The 13,181-nt window shown below is 39.7% G+C and overlaps 1 pseudogene; it reads right to left on the reverse strand.

Moving 5' to 3' along the window:
- Positions 1 to 81: 81 nt before the first annotated feature.
- On the reverse strand, positions 82 to 10,546 carry LOC148162172 (small ribosomal subunit protein eS27 pseudogene; annotated as a pseudogene).
- Between the last annotated feature and the right edge of the window lie 2,635 nt (positions 10,547 to 13,181).

The raw sequence follows: 13,181 nt of genomic DNA on the forward strand, positions 1-13,181 counted from the left end.
CTCTCTCCTCCCCCCTCTTTTTTTGGTATTCAAAATGTGTTAATTGGGGTGGTTTCCCACTCATCTTGATTCAGGGTGCTTTTAGTGCTGCTTCCATCTGAAGGAACATCCTTCTGTAAGCCTTGCTTTTCCTCCTGTAGCCTGGCTGAGGACAGTGGAGAAGCCAACATAGAAATTACTATTTGTGCATGGCTAAAGATGGTGGTGATTTTATAGCATCCTGGGCATGGCCACGAAGTAGGAACTGGGCTCTGCACCAGGTGTTTCTTCTTCTCTTCTGGAAAGGGAGGGAGGAGATCCTTCTCAAGGGGCACGTTCTCAATGGGAGGTCCTCACTGCTGGAAAGGCTGTTACACAATATCTTTGTCACAGAATACTAACAGATCCAAAGCTCAGACAGTAAGGGAAAAAATTCTTAGACTGAGACATGAAATTGTATTAATTCAAAGACAGGTCTGAAACTGAAAGATCAATTTACAGGGTAAAAAGAATAGAGGAACATATGTACCAAAATTTGCAGCCAAGGAAGACCCAAGACATAGAATTGAGCTGGTAACTGACAGAGATTCTTACAGGAAAGTCAGAACTGCATGTGCCTGGCAACAAGTATTGGGGATTAGTCACTAGGAAACTGGAATCCAAAGGTAGGAAATCCAGTTGCTTTGGTTACAAAAGATACACATAGAAAACCTATAAAACTCTTTGAGGACAGATCATTCGTTCATTCAATAAATATATGTTAAGCACCTATATATGCTAGAGACTATTTTAGACACTGGGAAATAAGCAGTGAACAGAACAAAGTTCACTGAACTTGTGTAGCTAGTTGGGGTGGAGGGGCAGACAATAAACTAATAAGTAAAATACATAGTTTGTCAATAGAAATAAGTTTACAGGGAAAATTTAAGTGGGAAATTTCTGGGCATGGGAAGTAGGGTTGCAATTTTATTTTTTTTTAATGATTTATTTATGTATTTATTTGACAGAGAGAGAGAGAGAGCACAAACAGGGGGAGCAGCAGAGGGAGAGGAAGAAGAAGGCTCTCTGCAAGCAGGGAGCCTGATGCGGGGCCTGATCTCAGGACTCTGGGATCATGACCCAAGCCAAAGGCAGACGCTTAACAACTGAGCTACCCTGGCGCCCTGAGGGTTGCAATTTTAAACAGAGTGATAGAGAAGGCCTCACTGAGAAGACGGCATATAAGCAAAGACTTGGACTAGACAAGAGGGAAGGAGACAGTCATGCAGGTATCTATGGAAGAGTGTTCTAGGCAGTGAATGGAGCAAATGCAAAGAACTTGAGGCAGGATCCTGCCCAGCACATTTGAGGAAAAGTCAGGAAGCCGTGTTGGAGCAGTGAGGCAAGGGGAAGAGTAGTAGATGATGTCAGAGAAGTAAGAGAGAGACACCAATTATGTCGGGCCCTGAAGATCATTGCAAGGCGTCTGGCTTTACTTTGAGTGAGATGAGAAATTATCAGAGAATAGTGAGCAGAGAAAAAGCACAACATGATTTCCAGCTTAAAAGGATGCATCTGACTACTGTTTTGAAACTAGACCATAAGGGGGTAAATATGGAAGTAAGACCATTTAGGTTGTTATTCCAATAATCCAGGGAAGAAAGAACAGGAGCTCAGACAGGCTCTTGTGTAGAGCACTCAGGATATGCTAATGGACTTGAAATAAGAAGGGAGAGAAAGAGAGGAGTCAAAGATGACACCAAGATTTTTGTCCTGAAAAACTGGAAAATGGAGATGCTCTTTATTGATATAGAGAAGAATGTGGGGGGAGTCTTAACCTTCCTTGTGTCCTCATGGCCCTAGCACAATGCCAGACACTTGGGAATGTTCAGTGAATACCAATAATCTAATCTGAATCTAGTTTCTGTGTATTTGAGATCAGAGTTGTTCTAGATACAGGACTGACTTGTTGGAGTTACTCAACTAGGGCTTGGTTCTAGGCTCTGGGACAAGGTTAAAATCATTGACATTGCTAAAGCTAACTTGTACTAGCTAGCAAGAACCAACTGCTAAATTTTTGAGACACTGCAAGCCAGGTGTTAAATACAGTTGTTTTTTAAACTTGTTATATACACTTACAGTTGGTAATTAAAAACAAAGGTAAAAGTGCCTAAAATTCATCACTTCCTAATTATTTTACTACATCTTACTATTATCTGTGCCCTTGAGGTTATTTGTGTTTGTTCTATCTGTATGATAGAAATACTGTATAATGGTGTGCTACGGGGCATCTCTTCCCAACTCTGTGTTCAGTGATGTTATGTCAGTAGCTTTTTTTTTTAATTATTTATTTAGGGCGCCTGGGTGGCTCAGTTAGTTAAGCGTCTGCACAGCTCAGGTCATGATCCCAGGATCCTGGGATCGAGCCCCGAATCGGGCTCCCTGCTCCGTGGGAAGCCTGCTTCTCCCTCTCCCACTTCCCCTGCTTGTGTTCCTGCTCTCACTAACTCTGTCTCTGTCAAATAAATAAAATCCTTAAAAAAAAAAAAAAAGATTATTTATTTATTTACCTGACAGAGAAAGAGAGAACATAAGCAGGTGGAGTAGCAGGTAGAGGGAGAGGGAGAAGCAGGTTCTCTGCTGAGCAGGGAGCCCAATGCGGAGCTCAATCCCAGGACCCTGGGATCATGACCTGAGCCAAAGGCAGATGCTTAACTGACTGAGCCACCCAGGCGCCCCTGTCAGTAGCTTTATTTTTTTTTAAGATTTTATTTATTTATTTGAGAGAGAGAGAATGAGAGGTAGAGAGCACGAGAGGGAAGAGGGTCAGAGGGAGAAGCAGACTCCCTGCTGAGCAGGGAGCCCGATGTGGGACTCGATCCCGGGACTCCAGGATCATGACCTGAGCCAAAGGCCATTGCCCAACCAACTGAGCCACCCAGGCGCCCTGTCAGTAGCTTTAAATTGGCCATGGTGTGAGTATCTACAATACAGAAATTGGCAAATGCTACAAATGAGGGATCTTCCCTCTCCCTTTCCTGCCCCAGAGCTGGTTAAATCTGTAAGTGGAAATTTAGTCATGCCAGCTTTGAAGGCAATGATAGGGGATGGGCAAACTGTTACATATTTTGTAAATACACACAGGTACAGGTACTGCACACAGAGTGTTATAGTACGGTTATGCAAGAGGTTTTCCCTGTTCTGATGAGGGAGGGTTGGGGACTGAGGAAATTGTAGTAGGAGGAAGACACACAAGGAAATTCCACATAGGGAAAGAAAGGCCTTAATGATTGACCAAACTAGGAATTGCTAAAAAGATTAGCATCTACGGTCAATCAATGGCCTAATAGAATAAACCTGGAGCAAATTACAAACTGTTAACAGAGGAGATTAACAGCTTTGGATGGCTTATTTGTTTATCTGATATTATAAAGGATGAGGAGAAAATGGGGACTAGTCAATGCCATGAGTAGCAACTGCATATTTGCAAAACTTTCCTGTATTAAGAATCTTATATTTTGTTAGGCCTTGTAGAAAAGAAACATCAAGGATACTAAAGACACTATCTAATTATTCCTGTGAGACAGCTAGAAAAACAGCACAGTATAGTTTTGTCATTTTTATTTTGCAAAGAAGGAAGTTGGAATCCAAGAAATATAATATAAATGGGTTATTGAGGATAACAGAGTGAGTGAGACAATTTAGGGGGGAAAAGTGTATTCGTGTGTGTGTGTGTGTGTGTGTGTGTGTGTGTGTGTGTGTGTATAAAACAGACAACAATGAAAAAGCCCACAGCATTTAGTGATTCATTTTTCAAGGGAAGCAGGAATAAAAATATGTATATTAATTACAAATGTGGCAATTAAAACAATAAAAACATAGAAATGACAAAGGAGACTAAGAAAAATACACCTTTTTTTAAGATTTTATTTATTTATTTGAGAGAGAGAGAGAATGAGAGATAGAAAGCATGAGAGGGAAGAGGGTCAGAGGGAGAAGCAGACTCCCCACCGAGCAGGGAGCCCAACGTGGGACTCGATCCCAGGACTCCAAGTTCATGACCTGAGCCGAAGGCAGTCGCTTAACCAACTGAGCCACCCAGGCGCCCTGAAAAATACATCTTTGATTCCCAAATTCTTCAAGTCTTTCTACTTCACTGATTCTAAATGGTTCCCAAACTGTTCTTTTTTCCTATTCCTTAAATATATTCCTTCTTCATCTCCCATTCTCCCCCATTGGCTTTTTGTTCAAAGCTCAATCTTTTTTATTTATAATGTTTTCACAAAGTTGTCTTGTATAACACAGTAAGACTTCATATTTAGCAGAATCACTTGGTTTGAGCATTAGTCTTATTTCCCCAGACAAATTTACAGATGTGAGGATGTAGAATTACTAGGTAAAAGAATAGGAATATTTTGAAAGCTTATAGGTTTATCAAGACTGTAGTGATGTGTGAAAGTACCTGTTCCTTGTACCCTGACTTCTTTGATATGATTGTTTAAAATATTTACTAAGTTCCTAAGTGAAAATGGATATTTTATTATTTTAGTTTTCATTTCTTTGATTACTAGTGAAACAATATTTTTTTCATTTTGCTCACTAATATTATGTATTTTACTACCCATTTCTTTGAGGCTCAGTGTGCTTTTATCAATGTGTATCAATTTCTTTATATAAGAAAGATAACAGCCCCTTAAACTTGATAGATTTGCAGATATTTTCCGATTCTATTGTTGTCTATTCACTTTGGTTACCTTAAAAAAAAGGTCATATTTTCCTTTGAGTTTTAAAAATTGCTGCCAAGTGGGCGCCTGGGTGGCTCAGTCATTAAGGGTCTGCCTTCGGCTCAGGTCATGATCCCAGGGTCCTGGGATTGAGCCCCACATCAGGCTCCCTGCTCAGCGGGAAGCCTGCTTCTCCCTCTCCCACTCCCCCTACTTGTGTTCCCTCTCTCGCTGTGTCTCTCTCTGTCAAATAAATAAAATCTTAAAAAAAAAAGAAAAAAAAATGCTGCCAAGTATATAAAATAATCACCTTCCAGAGGCTTATTACATATTCTGTTCTATTTTCTTCTGACTTTTCCATTGTTTAATATTTTATACCTACTCTTTAATTCATCTGGAATTTATTTTGATATATAGTATGAGAAGATGATCTAATTTTTTCTTTTTTAAAAATTTTTTAAAGATTTTATTTATTTATTTGAGAGAGAGAGAGAGAGATTGAGAGAGAGAGCACAAGCTGGGGGAGGGGCAGAGGAAGAGAGAGAGGGAGAAGCAGACTCCCTGCTGAACATGGAGCCTGACATGGGGCTCAACCCCAGGACCCTGAAGATCATGACCTGAGCCGAAGTCAGATGCTTAACCGATGGAGCCATCCAGGAGCCCCTAAACTAATTTTTTCTAAATTGATAACCATTTTGGGGGCACCTGGCTGAGTCAGTTGGCGAAGCATGCCACTCTTGATCTCAGGGTTGTAACTTTGAGCCCCATGCTGGGTGTAGAGATTATTTAAAAATAAAATCTTAAATAAATAAATAGACAACCATTTCGGAATGGTTCTTCCTTTCTTGACTGATTTGTGAAATCCCCTGTATTACACTTTATTTTTTTCTTTAAGATTTATTTTGAGAGAGAGAGAGTATGAGCAGGAGGGGCAGAGGGAGAGAGAGGGAGACGTCACACTGAGTGCAGAGCCCAAAGCAGGCCTTGATCTCACAACCCTGAGATCACAACCTGAGCCGAAACCCTGAGCCAAAACCCAGGGGGATGCTTAACCAACTGCACCACCCAGGCACACTGACCCTGTATTACACTTTAAATTCCAATGTATAATGGACTATTTCTGCACTAGGCTATTTTTTCTTTACTTGTACTTCCCTATTTTATTATTTATTTATTAGAGATTTTATTTATTTATTTGACAGAGAGAGACACAGCGAGAGAGGGAATACAAGCAGGGGGAGTGGGAGAGGGAGTAACAGGCTTCCCGCTGAGCAGGGAGCCCGATGTGGGGCTCGATCCCAGGACCCTGGGAGCGTGACCTGAGCCGAAGGCAGATGCTTAACAACTGAGCCACCCAGGGGCCCCTGGACTTCCCTATTTTAATATAGTAGCTTTGGTATTTATTATATTCAATTGGTTTTGTCCTTTTTCATAATTAAAAAAGTGTGACTTCTATTACTTGCATTCTCATTCTCCCAGATCAAGTTCTGAATCCTTGTACCTGTTACAAAGACTTTGGTAGTAACAACAGTCGTTTTGTCTTTGATAGAACAACAGTTACTTTCCTAATATTACTGATTATATTAACACTTATTAATTAGGTTAACCAGAAAGAAAGAAGTTTATAAAGTTAACTAATACTACTTAATTCTATAGGATTGTCTGAAGTACTTCTAGGTCTCAGAATTTGGATGGAAAAATATTTTTTAAGACATAAGAGTGACAGGGGCTCCTGGGTGGCTCATTTGGTTAAGCATTCAACTCTTGATCTCAGCTCAGGTCTCGATCTCAAGGTCATGACTTCAAGCCCTGTGTTGGCTCCATGCTGGGTGTGGAGCCTACTTAAAAAAAAAAAAAGAAGAAGACTTAAGAGTGACAAAAACAACTATGCAAAGTTCTCCCTGGGAGGCTATTTTATGATTTGGAAGAAGAAATATTTCCCTTTGAAGCAAATAAATACAAAGAATATAAAACTCAAAGTGATTGATAATATAAATTTACATGCCTTTGAATATATTATATATCTTACAATAAATCTTTCACTATGCTTCTGAAATTTTAAGCCTAAGCATTGTGAACAATTTAACAAAAGAGTTACTTGTACTCATTGTTCTAATTCACCTTATTTTCCACATACATTAAGTTGCCTAAGTATCACTTAGAGCCTCCTAAAAGTTAAGATTTTCTTTCTCAAATTTATTTATTCTTCAAAAAATAATATAATTCTAAAAAATTAATATAATTCTAAGAAACTATCTAAAAACTGAAAGAAATTGGGATGCTTGGGTGGCTCAGTTGGTTAAGTGTCGACTCTTGATCTCGGCTCAGGTCTTGATCTCACCATCATGAATTCAAGCCCCATGCTGGGCTCCATGCTGGGCATGGAGCCTATTTAAAAAAAAAAAAAAAATGAGAGAAGTTGAGAACCTCTATAGTCTAATTATGGTAAATATTTTTTGGTACTTAAAAAAGTGTAATTTGCATTCCTGTGTTCATTTCAGCATTATTCACAGTAGCCAAGATATGGAAACAACCTAAATGTTCATCGATGGATGAATGGATAAAGATGGTGTATATATAGACAGTGAAATATTATTCAGCCTTTAAAAAAGAAGAATGTCTTGTTATTTGCGACAACATGGATGAATCTGAAGGACATCACGCTAAGTGAGATAAGCCAGATGCAGAAAGACCAATACTGCATAATCTCACTTATACGTGGAATCTAAAATAGTTATACTCAGGGCGCCTGGGTGGCTCAGTCGGTTAAGCGACTGCCTTCGGCTCAGGTCATGGTCCTGGAGTCCCGGGATCGAGTCCCACATCGGGCTCCCTGCTCGGCAGGGAGTCTGCTTCTCCCTCTGACCCAACCCCCTCTCATGCTCTCTATCTCTCATTCTCTCTCTCTCAAATAAATAAATAAAATCTTTAAATAAAATAAAATAGTTATACTCAGAAACAGAAAGTAGAATGGTGGTTCTTTGGGGCTGCAGAAAGAGAGAAATAGGGAGATACTGGTCAAGGGATACAAAGTTTCATTTATACAAGATGAATAAGTTCTGAAGCTCTAATGTACAACAATGAAACTATATAGATCTTAACTGTTGTCACCACATATATGCACAAAACAATTAAGTGAGGTGATAGATTATGTTAATTATGTTGATTGTGGTGATTATTTCACAATGTATACAAAATCAGATCAAGCTGAACACCTTAAATATATACAATTTTTTTGAGAGAGTAGGGAAGGGGGAAGAGAGAGGCAGACAGAGAGGGAGAGAGAGAACTTTTTTTTTTAAAGATTTTATTTATTTATTTGACAGAGAGAGAGCACAAGTAGGCAGAATGGCAGGCAGAGGGAGAGGGAGAAGCAGAGTCCCCAATGAGCAGGGAGCCCGATGCAGCGCTCCATCCCAGGACTCTGGGATCATGACCTGAGCTGAAGGCAAACGCTTAACCAACTGAGCCACCCAGGCGCCCCGGAGAGAGAGAACCTTAAGAAGGCTCCACGCCCAGCGCAGAGCCTGATACAGGGCTCGATCTCACGACCCTAAGATCATGACCTGAGCCAAAATCAAGAGTTGGACACTTAGGGGCGCCTGGGTGGCTCAGTTGTTAAGCGTCTGCCTTGGGCTCAGGTCATGATCTCAGTGTCCTGGAATGGAGCCCCGCATCGGGCTCCCTGCTCAGTGAGGAGCCTGCTTCTCCCTCTCCCACTCCCCCTGCTTGTGTTCCCTCTCTCGCTGTGTCTCTCTCTGTCAAATAAATAAATAAAATCTTAAAAAAAAAAAGTTGGACACTTAACAACTGAGTCACTCAGGTGCCCCCATACAATTTTAAAATTGTCAGTTATACTTCAATAAACCTGGGGCAGGGGGAGTAAAAATTAAATGCCATTTACTACTAAGCTTTCATGCTTTTAGATGGTTCTCTACAGGGCTCCACTACACCATCTTTTCTTTAATATATGAGTATAACTCAGATGAAAGGTAGCAGAAATATTCAATTTGAAGAATTTTCATAGGAGTCTATGATAATTCTTGAGAATCTTATCTGCAGTTGTTCAATACTGCAATGTTTAAGTTTCTTTATTATGGGACAAAGGTGTTAGCCCTCCAAAAATAACCTGGAAACTGGACTTGCCCAAGAGCAACAGAGCCATTCTTTGTAAATGGGAAGCAGAAGGCATGAGTGGGAACCCACAAAAAAAAAAAAAAAAGCTTCATCTGCCCTACATTTCTTTTTCAAAATGACTCTATCAAAGATACTTTATCATAATCTTGGTTTCTGTTGTAATTGGCTCCCATTTCAACAGAAGCTGGCCATGTTGGAAAGAATGTCATGTATCCAAGGGCTCCCTTTTGTCATTTCTATGTTCCCTTTTGTCATTTATAAAGTCTTTGAGATTTACTTTTCTCATCTTGCTTTTCTAAATTCTTGCTTATAAAACATCTATCTTCTACCTCTCTTTGTCATGTTTCTTTCTTTACACTGATATTTATACATTTCCTAGGTCTCTGTAATTACTTGATTTCCAGTTGCTGAGCCTTTGCTGTTATCTTAATAAAGCATAAATGGTTTCTGCTGTGGAACTGGGTCTACTCAGGCCATTGAAGAACCACACCCTTATAATTAGAGATTTGGTAGTCACCAGAGTGTGGTACAGTCAGCACTAAAATATTATGCCATAGGCATTTATGTAAACACTATTTTTGAATGAATCTGGAAACCAGCCAAGAGAGTCACTAAACACCAGGGACATGTTGCTTATTCTTCATCTCTTTGAAATTAATAAGCTAAAAATTTTGTAAGAAAGATCTCATGGTTCCAAAAGTATTACTTTTGGGACGCCTGGGTGGCTCAGTTGGTTAAGCATCTGCCTTAGGCTCAGGTCATGATCTCAGGGTCCTGGGATTGAGCCCTATGTTGGGCTGCCTGCTCAGCGGGGAGCCTGCTTCTCCCTCTGCCTGCTGCTCCCCCTGCTCGCGCTCTCTCTCTCTGACAAATGAATAAAATCTTAAAAACAAAACAAAACAAAAGTATTACTTTTTATGCTTTCCACAGTTCAGAGAAAGTCTGCTTTTCCATGTTAACTAATCTTCCCCACGTGAACTAATAACCTGCAACTGTTTGAATTATGCTGGGAAAACTTAGAATAAGGGGATTCTGGAGGGAAAGTGGTAAGAAATCAGTAAATGTCAGCTTTAGTGCTTTTTCAGAAAACAGTCAAAAGCTTTTGAGAGCTATCTGCAACAACAGGGTGGTTAAGTAAACTATAATTAATTCGCAAATGGAATTTTATATGGTCATTAAAAACAATGAGTAAATCTGTCTTTATTGACATGGAGATATATTTATAACATATAAATTGATAAAAGGAGCTTATAAAAACATGATCTCACTTTTGTTTAACATAAGAAAAAATACAGGCGCCTGGGTGGCTCAGTCGTTGAGCTTCTGCCTTCGGCTCGGGTCATGATCCCGGGGTCCTGGGATCGAGCCCCACATTGGGCTCCCTGCTCGGCGGGAAGCCTGCTTCTCTCTCTCCCACTCCCCCCGCTTGTGTTCCCTCTCTCGCTATCTCTCTCTCTGTCAAATAAATAAAATCTTAAAAAAAAATAAGACAAAATAGTACTTGTATATATGCATGAAAAGATATGTATCAAAAATACAGTTTGTGGGTATTGAAGTAAATATAATTTTAATTTTCTTTGAGTTTTTTGTATTTTCTGAATTTTTTTACAAGGAATATTTTTTATTACTTTCATAATCAGAAAAAACAAGAAGGATATTTCTATTTAAAAAATATATATATTAATTGTTTGCTGATGAGAAAACAGGTTCTCTCTCACCTTCTCCATCTTTTAATTCTGCTTGCCTCTAATTTGTATACATACAGGTTCTAGTCCCAAAGTGAGAAAGATGACTGTTGCTGGCTCCAGACTCCAAAATGGTATCCACAATTAAGTCCAGCAGATAGAGACAATCTCCCCTACGAGCTCCAGCAAAAAATTCGTAGGGCAGACTGACTGTCTTGACATGAATTAGGAACCAAACTGTGGAGGGGAGTGAGTGGGAGTAAATAGATGCAATTTTCTGATGGGATAGGTCTTGGCCACATTACACCCCCTATGGCTGGGGAGGAGAGAGAGTCTACATTAAGTTGGGTTTTACCCAACTGAAGAAGAGAGGAGGAAATGATGTTGAGGAGACTAAAATAACAACTGTCCATTCCAATACTCATTCTAGACACTCATACTAACGATAATGAAGTTCTTAAAAAGTTACCACAGGAATGCCCAGTTGGCTCAGTCTATAGAGTGTGAGACTCTTGATCTCAGGGTGGTGAGTTCAAGTCCCATATTGGGCATAGAGATTATATACATACATACGTATATAAATAAGAGTTACCACAGAGTTTTTCAGTGTTTGAGAATTGGAAACCACCCTTCAGTACTTAAACCACAGTACTTATTCATTCAATAAACATTCATTTACTATGAATTTAGTAGTCTATATCCTACTGGGATGAGCAATAAATAAACAAACAAAACAAAATAGGCCTGCCCTCATGGATCTTACATTTTCAGACAATAATAACAATTCTAAAAAATTAGTCTGAAATTGGCCTCTGGCTGGAAATTTTACTGTAGTAGTTGAGATAAAAGAAAATGCAATTTGACTTTCATGTAAATTTTTTTTTTTTTACTTGTCTATGGTAAGATCCTTACTCTTGAAAGAAATTAAGCTGAGTCATGAGATTTACAAGCAAATGAGAAGACAGACCATTGGCTTTTTTTTTTTTCTTAAAGATTTTATTTATTTATTTGAGAGAGAGAGAATGAGAGATAGAGAGCATGAGAGGGAAGAGGGTCAGAGGGAGAAGCAGACTCCCTGCTGAGCAGGGAGCCTGATATGGGACTCGATCCCAGGACCCTGGGATCATGACCTGAGCCGAAGGCAGTTGCTTAACCAACTGAGCCACCCAGGCGCCCCAGACCATTGGCTTTTGATATTGATGGAAAATTACATTATCTAGACACACCCCAAGGTGTTCTGTAGCATCCTTGAGCTTTAATTTCTGTGTTACCTTACCTGCCTTTACAGTGACACTGGCCAAACCAATTTCAGGGTATATATTTAATTTCAAGCAAAAAGTCTTGTTACAGTTGACTGGTAGCAATGAGCAAACTTCTTTTTGCAGGTCAATGGGTACATGGATCAAAGCAAGATATTCTTGTTCTGTTTTGTATCTTGTTAGTGTTTATCTGCTATAGACTGCAAGTCTGTGTCCCCATCTCCCCCAAATTCTTATGTTGAAACCTAATCCCCAATGTGACAGTATTTGAAGATGGGGCCTTTGGAAGGTGGTTAAGTCATGAGGGTGGAGATCCCATGAATGGGATTAGTGACCTTTATGTAAAAGAGACCCCAGAGAGTGCCCTTGCTCTTTCTGCCATGTAAGGACAGAGGAAAAAGACTGGGAGCAACTGACGAACCAGGAAGTGGTCTTCACCAGACACTAAATCTGCCAATACGCTGATCTTAGACTTCCCAGCCTCCAGAACTGTGAGAAATAAATTTCTGTTGTTTAAGCCACCCAGTCTATAATATTTTGCTATAGCCAACTGAACAGACTAAGACATTATTCTTGGTATAGCAAACACCTAACACTGAAAAAAGCTTTGGAAGGAGAACAAAAGCAAGTTTTGGCAAATGTATCTTTATGCTTCTCTCTTTTTCTTAAACCTTGAAGAGCATAACAATTATAACTCCCTAACACAGTGATTCTCAACTCTGACTACACAGTAGAATTGCCTTTTAAAAAAATACTGGGGTGGGGTGGTGGGGGGTGGGAATGGAGGGTGGGGGTGGAGCACTGATTGATAATCCTATAAAAAGTAACTTAGGTGATTTTAAAATGCAGATAGGGTTAAGAACTACCTAAACAATAAGACATATCCACTGGGGCGGTGGTGGATATTTTTAATCCAGAACACTTGGGTTTGTTCTTTTTATTGCCAGTCTGTCATCAATGAATCACTTTAATGCTTACCATTTATCCACCTTCAAACACTTTTTTTTTAAAGATTTTATTTGTTTATTTGACAGAGACACAGCGAGAGACGGAACACAAGCAGGGGGAGTGAGAGAGGGAGAAGCAGGCTTCCCGCGGAGCTGGGAGCCCGATGCGGGGCTCGATCCCAGGACCCTGGGATCATGACCTGAGCCGAAGGTAGATGCTTAACAACTGAGCCACCCAGACGCCCCCATTTAACCACCTTTAAAAGAAGGATAAATGATCCTACATCCCTTCATCCACCCATCTTTCTTTCATTCTTTTTCTCTCTCCTTTTCTCTTTCTCATTCATGTATTCAATCACTCATTCATTAAACAAATATTTATTAAGCATAAGTACTGTGCTAGGCAGGATACAGGATTATAATTCACACTTTCATTCCAGTATTATGATATTAATAAGGTAGCACATGTAA

The sequence above is a fragment of the Eumetopias jubatus genome, unplaced genomic scaffold (genome assembly GCF_037043125.1).
Source record: "Eumetopias jubatus isolate StellerSeaLion01/CBP00866 unplaced genomic scaffold, mEumJub1_p1.0 scaffold_17, whole genome shotgun sequence".
Taxonomy (NCBI): Eukaryota; Metazoa; Chordata; class Mammalia; order Carnivora; family Otariidae; genus Eumetopias; species Eumetopias jubatus.